Genomic DNA, 12783 nt, shown 5'->3' on the forward strand with positions numbered 1-12783 from the left:
CAGAATGCAAATAAATTCATATACTTTCCACAATGTGATTTTCCGGATTTAATTTGTGATGTGCTATCTCTCACTGTTACCAATAACCTACCCTTCAATTATGGGCTGCTCATGTCTTTGTCAGTGGGCAAACTTACAAAATCAGCAAGGGATCAAATACTTATTTCCCCCACTGTAGTTTATTAGCATCAGTATCTTACCCAAAGGCAGTACAGGCAACCAGGCATTCACATAGTGGAACAACACTTCACAACACGTTCTCTCTCTTCAGCCTTCTCCAGCCTTCTCCCCTGATACCCTTCAGACTGCCCTTTTTATACCCTTCTGACTCTATTCATTCCAATGGACCCTAGCTTTCTCACCAGAACTCTTTGGCCCTTATCAGTTGATAAGAATGACTTCACATGTTCCCAAACTCTAAGTATAAACAAAATATGTTCAGGGCAACATCTGTGAAGAAATGACTTCACAGGCCATTTTGCCCTCTTCAGCTCCCCCCCCCCCCCCTCTACTTGCACCTGACCCACTACTATCTTCCATTAGCCAAAACATATTCGCTCATGACTTCTCGCAGGTGCCAGTCCCAGCATTGTTGACAAGAGCAAAGTCCCCCTCCCTTGTCAGCTCTCTGGGAACTCACTTCAGCTTTTGCTGCAGTGAGATGTATTTTGTGTCAGAGATGATTTTTGATTTTAAGAGGCCTAGCCCTTTGCCTGAGCCATTGGTCTGTATTTCACTGAGAGCAAGTGACAGTATATTTCTACAAATCCTATAGCAACACTGTATCATGAATACTAGGGGTGTGCAGGCCAAAAAAAATTGTTCCACTAGTTTCTTTGTCATTTATAGGGTTTTTTTTTGTGTTGTGTTTTTTTCTTTTTTGTAAATTTTCATTTTGCTTCATGGCAATTTTGTTAAGAGGTGTTTGCTGCTGTTGGCCCCTCTTAAAAAAAAAACAGTTTATGGCAAACCACCCAATCCCATTATAATCTATACTCACAATGACAACTTGCATCTTACTAAGAACATCACCAACCCACCAGTAACCTGCCCCCAGTACCAGAATTAGGAAACGTGCCCCCCACATCCCCCCACCCACTACCAAAGAGGCAGATATTCCCCTCTGGAAGTTATGTTTATATTTTTGTATATTGGTTCTTAATATACCATCTTTAAAGTCCTACCAATCAAAGAGGTTTACATTAAAACAAGGGGGAAAGGTATGCCAAATTATTAACAGGAAAAAGAAGAGACAAGAAAAATGGAAAGAGGTGAAAGAAAGAAAGAAAGAAAGAAAGAAAGAAAGAAAGAAAGAAAGAAAGAAAGAAAGAAAGAAAGAAAGAAAGAAAGAAAGAAAGAAAGAAAGAAAGAAAGAAAGAAAGAAAGGAAAATTACAATTCAAGAAAGACAGAAAAGAACCAGGCCCTACTGTGAGTCCGCATCATCTAACACAATACCAAAGGCCTGTGTGATAAGGTTGGGCTTCCAGTCATAATGAGAAAGTTCTTGTAGGAAGACTCTGTACAAAGAGTGACAAGTAGCATATTCCAGCAGGTTAGAGCAGTAAAGGAAAAGGCAGTTTGGTGAGTAGAATTTAAATAAGCTTGAAAGATAGAGGGAATGGTAAAAAAAAATGTCTTAGGCAGATTGCATGGCTCTATACAGTTTATAGTGAAACAGAGGATACCAAGTACAATGGTTTGTTGGAGTGAAGAGCCTTGTTACCAGGGAAATCAGTGGTATAGTGCCAAGGTAGGAGCAATCCCCCTCGTCTCCCATTTCACTGACGCAAAGGTAGCTGTAACTTGTGGACTGGAATACCAGGAGCTGGAGGAAACACTAAAGCAAAGGTAGGTGTAGTTGGACTGGAATACCAGGAGCTGGACTTTTAGAAACAGGTGACTTTGCAACACAGCTTAAAGACATATTTAGAAATATTTGGAGCAGGTGAGGGTACCTGAAACCTGATGGTCATAGCAGTTATAAAGTCTTTCATCTTGCACAGAAATGGGCTGTTCTAATCCAACAGGAGAGTAATCCAGCATAATGCTTTTCCTTTGAGGAAAAGGCAAATGAAGCCCACCTTGGAATCGAACCTCCTGTGGGTGTGCAAGGATCCATTAGAAACACCTTATAAGGAACCTCTCTAATGCAGAACTGCCAAGCTAAGAACCTAAGAACATGCCATACTGGGTCAGACCAATGGTCCATCTAGACCAGTATCCTGCTTCCAGCAGCAGCCAGTCCAGGTTACAAGTACCTGGCAGAAATCCAATTAGTAGCACTATTTCATGCTACCAATCCCAGGACAAACAGTGGCTTCCTCCATGTCCATCTCAATAACAGACTATGGACTTTTCCTTTAGGAACTTGTCCAAACCTTTTTTAAACCCAGATACGCAAACTGCTGTTACCACATCCTCTGGCAATGAGTTTCAGAGCTTAACTATTCTTTGTTTTAAAAGTATTTCATTGAGTGTCCCCTGGTCTTTGTACTTTCTGAATGAGTAAAAAATTGATAACCAGCTATGTCAACATTCAGACTTCACTGGTTACCTTTAAACTGGCCAAAGATATACTAGGCTTTCACATGGCCGAATATGTCTGCGAACCCCAGTTTAGAAATTGGCGGATAGCCAGTTTTATTGGCCAATTTAATCAGCTATCCACTAATCGCTAACTGGGGATTTTCAGCAGGGGATAACCATTTATCCCCCGCTTAATATCAGTGGATAGCCGGTTAAGCACTATGAACTCGATCAGCAGCTGTTCTGAGGTAGGTCTTCTTCTTGAGTGCTGATTCCTAAAGTGGACCTTAGCATCAGATAACTATGATTTGGATTATTCTTCCCAATGTACATCACTTTGCTTTAGTGCACATTAAATTTAATCTGCCATTTGGATGCAGTCTTCCAGTTTCCTAAGGTCTTCCTGCAATTTTTCACAATCCACATGTGTTTTGACAACTTTGAATAGCTTTGTGTCATCTGAAAATGTAATCACCTCACTCATCGTACCAATTTCCAGATCATTTATAAATATATTAAATAGCACCAGTCCCAGTACAGATCCCAGTGGCACTCCACTATTCACCCTCCTCCATTAAGAAAAATGATCATTTAACCTTACCCTCTGTTTTCTGTCCACTAACCAATTCTTAATCCACAGAAGGACATTGCCTTCTATTCCATGACTCTTTAATTTTGTCAGGTGTCTCTCATGAAGTACTTTCTCAAAAGCTTTCTGAAAATTTAGAAACACTACATCAACTGGTTCACCTTTATTGACATGTTTATTCATGCCTTCAAAGAAATTAAGCAAATTGGTGAGACAAGTCCTCCCTTGGCTGAATCCATGCTGACTCTGTCCCATTAAACCACATTTGCCTATGTGTTCTGTAATTTTATTCTTCATAATAGTTTCCACTATTTTGCCCGGCACTGAAGTCAGGCTTATCGGTCTGTAATTTCCCGGATCACCCCTGGAACCTTTTTAAAAATCGGCGTCACATTGGCCACCCTCTAGTCTTCAGGTACTACGGACAATTTTAACAACAGTTTATAGATCACTAGCATCAGATCAGCAATTTCATGTTTGAGCTCTTCAACACCCTGGGGTTCATGCCATCCAGTCCAAATGATTTATCACTCTTTAACTTGTCAATTTAGCTCACTACATCGCCCAAGATCACCAGGATTTCTTTCAGTTCCTCCGCATCGTCACCCCTGAAAACCATTTCTGGTATAGGTAGATCTCGTACATCTTCTTCCGTAAAGATTGAAGCAAAGAATTTATTCAATCTCTCTGCTATGGCCTTGTCCTATCTGAGTGCTCCTTTTGCTCCTTCCTGATTTATTGATCCCACAGATTCTCTTGCAGGCTTCCTGCTTCTGATATACCTGAAAAAAAAAGTGTTACTATGAGTTTTTGTTTCTGCAATAAGATTTTCTTCATACTCCTAGCTTTCTCCATCAATGCTTTGCATCTGACTTGCCAGTGCTTATGCTGCTTCTTATTTTCTTCATTCAGATCCTTTTTCCATTTTTTTGAAGGATGTTCTTTTGGCTCTAATAACCTCTTTCACCTCATCTTTTAACCACGCTGGGTGTCTTTTGCTCTTTTTTCCACCTTTGTTAATATATGTAGTACATCTAGACTGGGCTTCCACAATGATATTTTTAAGCAACATCCACACCTGATTTTAAAGTCCTATCCTTTGCAGGGGATCCTTTCAGCTTCTTTTTAACCATTTTCCTCATTTTGCCATAGTCGCCCTAACAAAAATTAAAAACTGCTACAATAGATTTCCTTAGCGACTTCATTCCAGATAGCTCAAATTTGATCATGTTATGATCACTGTTTCCCAGCGGATCCAATACCTTTACCTCTTAAACTATGCCCCGCATTCCACTAAGGGTTAGATACAAAATAGCTCCCCCTCTCACTGGTTCCTGGACCATTTGCTCCAAGAAGCAGTCATTTATTATATCAAGATATTTTACCTCCCTAGCACTCTCTGATGTAACATCCAGTCAATATAAGGATAATTGAAATCACCCATTACTATAATAATAATGGTTGATTTGCCAGCTTTCCTAATTTCTGTAAACATATTTTCATCTGTCTGTTCATTCTGTCCTGGTGGATGGTAGTACACCCCTACCAGTATACTTCTCCCCTTCACATCTGGAATTTCTATCCATAAGGATTCCACGCTGCTATCTGTTTCATGTAGAATGTTTATTTTGTTTGACTCAATTCCCTCTTTAACATATAGCACAACCCCCCTCCAATTTGATCCACTCTATCATTGCAATATAATATGTACCCTGCTAACACAGTGTGCCATTGATTTCTCTCCTTCCACAAGGTCTTCGAAATGCCTATTGTATCTGCCTCTTCATTTAGTGCTATATACTCCAGTTCTCCTATCTTATCTTTAAGGTTTCTAGCATTTGTATATAAACATTTCAAATTGTCTTTTTCTTTGCATCTACAGGCTGCTTTGAAGTTAATATGGTTAATTTGCATCCTTTACTCTGTTCTCCAATTGAACACTCCTGGTTTTCTTTCACCATTATTGAAACCTCTCTATCGAGATTCCCTAAAGATCCTGTTTCAATAGTATCCTTCAAGGATACTCCATCCGAACAATTTGCTCCTGGGTGACTGTGAACTCCCCCCCCCCCCCCTCCATTTTACTTTAAAAGGTACTCTATCTCCTTTTTAAATGTTAGTGCCAGTAGCCTGGTTCCATCTGGTTAAGGTGGAGTCCATCCTTTTGGAACAGGCTTCCCCTTCCCCAGAATTTTGCCCAGTTCCTAACAAATCTAAATCCCTTATCCCTGCACCATTATCTCATCACACATTGAGACTTCAAAGCTCTGCCTGTCTCTTGGGTCCTGCATGTGGACTGGGGAGTATTTCTGAAAACACTACCCTGGAGGATTTGGAGTTCAGCTTTCTACCTAGGAGCTTAAATTTGGCTTCCAAAACCTCCCTCCCATATTTTCCTATGTCATTGGTATCCATATGTACCAAGACAGCCAACTCCTCCTCAGCACTATCTAAAATCCTATCTAGGTGATGGCTGAGGTGTGCCACCTTTCACCAGGGAGGCAAGTGACCAGACGATCCTCACATCCATGAGCCACCTGGCAATCTACATGCCTAATAATCGAATCACCAACTACAACATCCATCCTAAATCTTCCCTCCTGGGCAGAAGCTCCTGGAGACACGAAGCATTTTCGAAAGAAACATCTAAGTCGGAATTTGGACGTTTTACAAAGGCTTCCAAATTCGGAGGCGGGGAGAAGGTCATTTTTGAAAAAAGGTGGACGTCCATCTTTCATTTTCAAAAATACCAAGGACGTCCTTGGATTTTGACGTCCTTAGATTTGGACGTCTTTGACTTTCAGCAATTTTAGAAACCAAAGACGTCCAAGTCAAAAACGTCCAAATGCAAGCCATTTGGACATAGGAGGAGCCAGCATTTCTAGTGCACTGGTCCCCCTGACATGCCAGGACATCAATCGGGCACTTTAGGGGGCACTGCAGTGGACTTCATAAAATGCTCCAAGGTACATAGCTCCCTTACCTTGTGTGCTGAGCCCCCCCAATCCCCCCAAACCTACTACCGCCAACTGTACACCACTACCATAGCCCTTACGGGTGAAGGGGGCACCTAGATGTGGGTACAGAGGGTTTCTGGTGGGTTTTGGAGGACTCGCTGTTTTCTCCACAAATGTAACAGGTGGGGGGTATGGGCCTGGGTCCACCTGTCTGAAGTGCATTGCACCCACTAAAACTGCTCCTGGGACCTGCATGCGCCATCATAGACCTGAGTATGACATCTGAGGCTGGCAAGTAATTTTTTTAATAATGTTTATTGAGGGTGGGAGGGGGTTAGCGACCACTGGGGGAGTAAGGGGAGGTCATCCCCGATTCCCTTCAGTGGTCATCTGGTCATTCCAGGCACCTTTTTGTGCCTTATTCATAATAAAAACTGGTCCGAGTGAAAACATCCAAGGTTTACTCATGGACATTTCTGCTTTTTTCCATTATGGGTCAAAGACATCCAAGTCTTAGTACCTCCCAAGTCCCGCCTTCACCACGCCTCCGATATGCCCCCTTGAAATTTGGACGTTCTTGTGATGGACTTCAGTTAGAGACATCCAAAATTGGGTTTCGATTATACTGATTTGGACGTCTCTGAGAGATTATTATTATTTTATTATTTATTGCATTTGTACCCCACATTATCCCACCTTTTTGCAGGCTCAATGTGGCTTACATGGTGTTAATATGATATCATCATTACATAATCTTAGATACATTCGGTAATAGGCTGGAGGTAAAAGAATAATTACTTAGAAGGTGTTAGGTAAGGTTGTGTGAGGGGTGTTTAAAGCATTTGGGTGGTGTAGGGAGTGATTTGTTTCATTAAGGATTATTTTTGTATGCCTTGTTGAAGAGATGTGTTTTCATAGATTTGCGAAAGCTGGTTAAGTTGTTCGTGGTTTTTAGGTCCATGGGTAGTGCGTTCCATATCTGTGTGCTTTTATACGCAAAGGTAGTAGCGTATGCCTGTTTGTATTTAATTCCTTTACAGCTGGGGAAGTTCAAATGGAGGAACTTGCGGGCTGATCTTCTGGCATTTCTGGGTTGTAAGTCTATTAGGTTTAGCATGTAGAGTAGGGCATCCACATGAATAATTTTGTGTACGGTCGTGCAGATCTTGAACTCAATTCGTTCCTTGAGTGGGAGCCAGTGCAGTTTCTCTCTTAGGGGCATTGCGCTCTCATATTTGGTTTTTCCAAAAATGAGTCGTGCTGCAGTGTTCTGGGCTGTTTGGAGTTTTTTAATGATCTGTTCTTTGCATCCTACCTACAGAGCGTTGCAGTAGTCCAGGTGACTTATCACTAGTGACTGTACTAGGGTGCGGAAGACATATCTTGGGAAAAAAGGTTTTATTCTTTTGAGTTTCCACATCAAGTGGAACATTTTTTTCATTGTGTTCTTCACGTGGGTATCAAGTGTGAGGTTTTGATCAATAGTGACTCCAAGAATTTTTAGATTTTCTGAGATGGGGAGTGTGCAGTAAGGTGTGGTTATGGTAGGGTAGCTGTTTGTGTTGTATTGGGAAGTGAGAACTAGACATTGAGTTTTTTCCGCGTTCAGTTTTAGCTGGAATGAGTCCGCCCAAGAGTGCATGATTTGGAGGCTCTGATTGATCTCGTTGGTTATTTCGTTTAGGTTACTTTTGAACGGGATGTGGATCATAACATCGTCCGCATATATGTAGGGGTTAAGGTTCTGATTGGCTAGTAGTTTGGCTAGTGGTATCATCATTAGGTTGAAAATAGTTGGTGAAAGGGGGTATACCTGAGGAACTCCACATTCCGGTGTCCAGGGTGGTGATCTATCATTGTTCGTTGTTACTTGGTAGGACCTAGTGGTGAGGAAGCCTTTGAACCAGTTGAGAACTGGGCCTCCGATTCCAAAGTATTCTAAAAGGTGTAGTAATATTCCGTGGTCTACCATGTCGAAGGCACTAGACATGTCAAATTGTAGTACGAGTATGTTTTTACCGGTTGCAATTGTTTTTTTGAATGAATTCATTGCAGACACAAGTACAGTTTCAGTGCTATGATTTGATCTAAATCCTGATTGAGACTCATATAGAATTGAGTGTTTGGTTAGGTAGTCCGTGAGTTGTTTTGTCACTATGCCCTCCATCAGTTTTGTTATGAGCGGGATAGAAGCAACTGGTCGGTAGTTTGTTAGGTCCATTGTGCTTTTCTTGGTATCTTTTGGCAGTGGTGTGAAAAGGATATTTCCTTTGTCCGTGGGGAAGAGACCATTTAAGAGTCTGTAATTTACTTGGTTCGTGAGGTCTTTTTTGAATCGTCCAAGTGCCGATTTATGTCACTTTTTGGACATCCGTCTCTTTTGAAAATGAGCCTGACATTCTCAGTGCGAGAGGATATTGCTTCTCCTGGTGGGCTGGTCCTGGCTACAAGATTACTTCCAACTTCACCAGGATGATGTTCTCCTTTTAGAAGACCTCTCTGCTCCAAGGCAGTTCCAGAAAAGAGACTGTTTGGACAACCTTAGTTTTGAGCATATACCCTAAATCTGTGCAGTATTTATGGCCCCTGATTCAATCCACTGAAATCCATGCTGCAACTTCCATAATGCATCACAATAGGCTTGTCAGAAAGCCAGGACTGACCAAAAAGCCTCCATCCAAGAACAGATTTGCTTAAGCTGCTGTGGGCACTCAAATTCAGCAATGTCCTTCTATTAGTTTTGTTGTTGATGTTTTGTTTTAAATTTACTGAGTCAATCTCTCAATATCTTTACTTGGGCTGGTTCATTCTGTCACAAGGTCCCTAGCCAGAGTGCAGGCAGCTACTAGACATGAACTCCCATGGCTTGTATACTAGACAGCAATAAGATAAGAACTAGGATGCTCAAGGTAAGTTTTCATATCACTACTTCTCCAAGAAGTGCATCAAACAGAAAAGGGCAAACAAGAATTACTGAAAGCAGAGTTTGAAAAGAAGCTGGAATCCTGAGGCAAGACAAAAGCAGGAACCATGTGCACAGCTGGAAATGAAAACAAGACTGAAGCAACAGGGAACAAGCCCAGATGTGAAGCAGAAATTTCCAAACCTGCTCTGGGCTGATTCCTACTGAGCAAATCAGGACACAGGAGCTAAGAATACCAGAAATTCAAGACACAGCTATGAATGAGCTGGCTAATGCCTGCTTCGGTGAGGCAGATTATAGCCTCCTGGAAGAGAAGTGCTCTCCTAACAGTCAGTAGTCTGAGACTGGTTCATGCCAGGCAGCTATTAACAATATTGGTTTAAAAAAAAAAAAAAAACCTAGACATTTAAGGACAAGAAAAAAATAAATTTGGGAGTTTTTCTTGGTTTTTTTTTTTTTTTTTTTTGGGGGGGGGGTGTTGTGGGGGGTTGTAAATGGTATGAAATGACATATTTCATATCATTTAAATAAAATGCACATCCCTACTGAATACGGTGTGCTGTTCTGTAGAACTAGCAAATGTTAAGATAAGGGCAAAAAAAAAAAAAAGATAAAGAACCACTTTTCTTGTAAAGAAAGGCTAAATAGGTACTTTACCTTACAAGAAAGATGATCAGAGGTAATTTGATAGAAGTTTATAAAACCATGAGTGGGATGAAACAGCTAAATAGATGGTTGTTTAACCATTCAAACAACATTAAAACAAGAGGAGAATCACACTTCATGGGGAAGCAAGATAACGGAGGACAGGGAGACGCTGTTATGAGAGCTCTGTCATTTTACCTTTATTTCCTCTTCTGTTGTAGCAAAGCACAAGGGGAGCATTTGGGCTAAGAGCCTGAATAGACCTCTCATGCACCACACCTCGGTGCCAGAGCTCTTCGCAGTGGTATTGTTTGGAGCATCAGATGCAGATTCTATGGCCAGCCGAGGAGCAGTGTCCCAGCCTCAGAGTAATACATCACTCAGACCCGGCTATCCTATTTCCCTGCAATAACTGGAGGCAGATAGTTTGAGGAGCGGCAGGTCCCCACAGAAGGTGGAAATGAGCCGGTCATGTTACAGAACAAGGAAGACATTGTCAAAGACTGCACTAACTGGCAATATCAGAGCTTCTGAACATCTTACTGTCAACTGGTGATCTCTGGAAGGAAAGTTGAACAGCTGGTGCTTCCTTTCAGGGATTGTGCAGCATGCTTCTGTCAGCTAGCAAGAAATGAATACTGGAGATCTTTCTCCAGAGGTTGTGGTGCTATATTCTCTTTTAGCAATCAAGTGCTTTTGGTAAGACTCTCCACTATTATTTTAGACACTATCTAGAGCAATCTGATTATTGTGCAGCAGATATTTTCATCTTCAGAAACGTTAACCCTTGACACACAGTCTAGGATATAGTCTCAGAATCTCAATGCACTGCTTCAGGAAAGAAACTTGAAATCTTGCAACCATTTGGGATTCTGTCAGGTATTTGTGATCTGAATTAACCAATGATGGAAGCAGGTTATTGGGCTACATGGCCCATTGGCCTGACCAAGTATGGCTATTCTTATCTTCTGAAGTTAGAATTGTCTTTGTTCTTAAAAATGTATAATCTGGACTTGCCTATGACAAGTTGATGGTTCACTGTTACTTGGAAAACATGGAAAATTCTCTCAGGTTTCATCATCACTTGATCTCTTTCAAATCTATAACAGAGGTGGAGTAAATGGGAATATATGAATTGCTTTCCAAAAATACAAGGATTAGGGGGCACACAATGAAGCTATTAAAAAGTAAATTAAAACAAATCAAAGAAAATATTTCTTCACTCAGTGTCTAATTAAACTCTGGAATTTGTTGTCAGAGGATGTGGTAAAAGCAGTTAGCTTAGCAGGGTATAAAACGGTCTGGACAAGTTCCTGCAAACAAATCAATAAGCCATTATTAAGATGGACTTGGGATCACACTTATTCCTGGGATAAGCAGTATAAACTCTGTTTTTACTTTTTTTTTTTTTTTTTTGGGGGGGGGGGGGGAATCTTACCAGGCAGTTGTGACCTGGATTGGCAACTGTTCAGGGTTACCAAGAGACAAAGTCAGGCCCAGGTCAAACAATCTTTAAGGCCCCGCTGCTGCCACGCCACTCCTGCAACAGCAATCAAAAGAGACTGCTTTGCCATCTGCAGGTCCTTCTTCCTTCTGTGTCCCACCTCCTGTGAAGTAACTTCCTGTTTCTGCATAGGCAGGATGCTGCAGGAAGAAGGACCCATGGCTGGCAGAGCAGTCTCTCTCAATCACTGGTGCTGGGCCCTCCTTGGAGGCCAGGCACAAGGAATCTTGCCTCCCTGCTCCCCCCCCCCCCCCCCAATCAGCGTCCCTGCAACTGTTGAAAACAAGATACTGGGCTTGATGGACCTTTGGTTTGACCCAATATGGCAGTGCTTATGTTCTTATGTTTAGATTAGATGCTGGCTCAGGTTTGGTGGGTATAGAAGGCAGGGAAGAGAGAGGGGAGAAGCTGGATGTGTACATGGAAGAAAGATGGGATGCTGGGCATGGAGGAAGCATAGGGTCAGGGACACAGAGGGGCAATGCTGGACACAGGAAAAGAGATAAGGACACCAAGGAGAGATGGGGAAGTGATAGGTATACTGAGAGCAGATGCTGGACAGGGCAAGATAGAGACACAGATGGGAGATACAATAATGAATATGAAGGGAAGACAGGGACAAAGAGAACAGATGCTGAACATGGGAGGAGGATAAGGACAAGGATACAGAGGAGAGATGCAGAACAGGAGAGATAGGAACACAGAGGAAAGCTGGATGGTTGAAATGGTGAAAGAAGAAACTTAGAAGCAGAGAAAAATTAAGACTTATAAAGACCATCCTGCTTATAATCGAACGAGAAAAACGCCCAAGTTCCGACCTAAATCGGGAGATGGGCGTTTATCTCACAAAAACGAATAAAGCGGTATAATCGAAAGCCGATTTTGGACGTTTTCAACTGCACTCCGTCGCGGATGCGGGCAAAGTTGATGGGGGCGTGTCAGAGGTGTGGCGAAGGCGGAACTGGGGCGTGGTTATCTGCCGAACAGAGATGGGCGCATTTCACAGATAATGGGACAAAAGTATGCGTTTTTAGCTAGAATTTAGGGCACTTTTCCTGGACCCTGTTTTTTCACGAATAAGGCCCCAAAAAGTGCCCTAAATGACCAGATGACCACTGGAGGGAATCGGGGATGACCTCCCCTGACTCCCCCAGTGGTCATAAACCCCCTCCCACCACAAAAAATGATGTTTCACAACTTTTTATTTTGACCCTCAAATGTCATACCCACCTCCCTGGCAGCAGTATGCAGGTCCCTGGAGCAGTTGTTAGGGGGTGCAGTGGACTTCAGGCAGGTGGACCCAGGCCCATCCCCCCCCCTACCTGTTACATTTGTGCTGCTTAATGCTTAGTCGTCCAACCCCCCCCGAACCCACTGTACCCACATGTAGGTGCCCCCCTTCACTCCTTAGGGCTATAGTAATGGTGTAGACTTGTGGGCAGTGGGTTTTGAGGGGGATTTGGGGGGCTCTACACACAAGGGAAGGGTGCTATGCACCTGGGAGCTCTTTGACCTTTTGTTCTGTTTTTGTAAAAGTGCCCCCTAGGGTGCCTGGTTGGTGTCCTGGCATGTTAGGGGGACCAGTGCACTACGACTCCTGGCCCCTCCCACGAACAAATGCCTTGGATTTATTCGTT

The sequence above is a fragment of the Microcaecilia unicolor genome, chromosome 3, assembly GCF_901765095.1.
Source record: "Microcaecilia unicolor chromosome 3, aMicUni1.1, whole genome shotgun sequence".
NCBI classification, from domain to species: Eukaryota; Metazoa; Chordata; class Amphibia; order Gymnophiona; family Siphonopidae; genus Microcaecilia; species Microcaecilia unicolor.